The sequence below is a fragment of the Littorina saxatilis genome, linkage group LG1 (assembly GCF_037325665.1).
Source record: "Littorina saxatilis isolate snail1 linkage group LG1, US_GU_Lsax_2.0, whole genome shotgun sequence".
Taxonomy (NCBI): domain Eukaryota; kingdom Metazoa; phylum Mollusca; class Gastropoda; order Littorinimorpha; family Littorinidae; genus Littorina; species Littorina saxatilis.
In genome coordinates, this window is record NC_090245.1 from 55,240,589 (window position 1) to 55,242,657 (window position 2,069).

Genomic DNA, 2,069 nt, shown 5'->3' on the forward strand with positions numbered 1-2,069 from the left:
CTGTAATATTAATTCCATTTCCCGCAGTTTCCTGTCACTTTGAGGGAAAACTGCACTTTGGTTTGTGCAGTGCAGTTCTTTTGTCAGTTGTTCTCCTCTTTATTTGTTCTATCGTCTTTCTTCTTCTTTTGTGTGTGTACTTTTGTGTGTTTGTGCCTGAAGAAGACCCTTAGGTCGAAACGGCTCTGTTATTCGTTCCGTGTTCGTCATTTTAACGTGAGTACATTGCTTTTTGGTCTCTTTATTGTTCCCTCTCACGTGCAGTCGCCATTGTTTAATACTTTGAGGGAAGTTAAAAGAAATATTTTTGTCGACAAGCAAAGTGGTTACAAGCCCCCCGGTCATACACTTTTTTTTTCGTAAAGCACAGATTTTTTGCTCCCACCCATGCAGTTGGAAAACCTTTTCAAATCTCTTGTGTTGTTTTAAACTTTTGCTCTAAACATTTGGTATGACACAAATTTTGAAGTGAAAATTGATTCGGATTACAGTATCACTTGATTATGTTTCATGATTTTTGAGTCACTTGAGAAAAAGTGACTCTATGTAATCGGTCAGTGTTAGTCTGTCCGGCCGTCCGTCTGGCCGGCCGTCCGTAGACACCACCTTAACGTTGGACTTTTCTCGGAAACTATCAAAGCGATCGGGCTCATATTTTGTTTAGTCGTGACCTCCAATGACCTCTACACTTTAACGATGGTTTCGTTGACCTTTGACCTTTTCAAGGTCACAGGTCAGCGTCAAAGGAAAAATTAGACATTTTATATCTTTTCTCGGAAACTATCAAAGCGATCGGGCTCATATTTTGTTTAGTCGTGACCTCCAATGACCTCTACACTTTAACGATGGTTTCGTTGACCTTTGACCTTTTTCAAGGTCACAGGTCAGCGTCAAAGGAAAAATTAGACATTTTATATCTTTGACAAAGTTCATCGGATGTGATTGAAACTTTGTAGGATTATTCTTTACATCAAAGTATATACATCTGTAGCCTTTTACGAACGTTATCAGAAAAACAAGGGAGATAACTAGCCTTTTCTGTTCGGCAACACACAACTTAACGTTGGGCTTTTCTCGGAAACTATAAAAGTGACCGGGCTCAAATTTTATGTGAACGTGACTCATTGTGTTGTGAATAGCAATTTCTTCCTGTCCATCTGATGCCTCATATAATATTCAGAACTGCGAAAGTGACTCGATCGAGCGTTTGCTCTTCTTGTTTTCTGGTTTACCTTGTTTCTTTTTGGTGTAAATATGTGGACGTCTGCACTGACAGATGTCATGACAGCTGTCCTTTGTATGAGATTGTCTGGGTTGTGGATAACTCCCATTGATCATGACTTTTGTATGGACCCGCAGCATTGTTACGTGTATTTGCTCTGTCCAGTAGGAAAACATTTTTAAGTCTTCTTGTGTTGTTTTAAACTTTTGCTCTAAAAATGTGGTTCCCATTGAACCTCAGTACAGATTATGGTTTGCAAAATATATGTTGCTTACTTGATTCTTGAGAATTGTGTTTGTTTTCGCTACCCCCGCGGGTTAGGGGGAGTCCCATATTGGTTGGGACGAGAAAGAATTTACCCGATGCTCCCCAGCATGTGGTAAGAGGCGACTAACGGATTCTGTTTCTCCTTTTACCCTTGTTAAGTGTTTCTTGTATAGAATATAGTCAATTTTTGTAAAGATTTTAGTCAAGCAGTATGTAAGAAATGTTAAGTCCTTTTTACTGGAAACTTGCATTCTGCCAGTAAGGTAATATATTGTACTACGTTGCAAGCCCCTGGAGCAAATTTTTGATTAGTGCTTTTGTGAACAAGAAACAAGTGGCTCTATCCCATCTCCCCCCCTTTCCCCGTCGCGATATAACCTTCGTGGTTGAAAACGACGTTAAACACCAAATAAAGAAAGAAAGTCTGTTTTCGCCAAGTGAGGGTGTGTGACTGTGGCTGTGAGTGTGTTTGTGACAGTAAATTCAACACTATGAGTGACAAAGAACTGAAGACTGTGTGTGGCAGGGAACAGGACACGTTGTGTCATTCGCCTGTAAGTGTAATCATTATATTTTGTAA

At 39.8% G+C, this 2,069-nt stretch overlaps 1 long non-coding RNA gene across 1 annotated transcript; it reads left to right on the top strand.

Moving 5' to 3' along the window:
* Positions 1–119: 119 nt before the first annotated feature.
* Positions 120–1,501, top strand: LOC138974356 (uncharacterized). The gene is made up of 2 exons (XR_011458408.1): positions 120–726; positions 877–1,501. It is a non-coding gene; the product is annotated as an uncharacterized lncRNA (long non-coding RNA).
* The last annotated feature ends 568 nt before the right edge of the window (positions 1,502–2,069 follow it).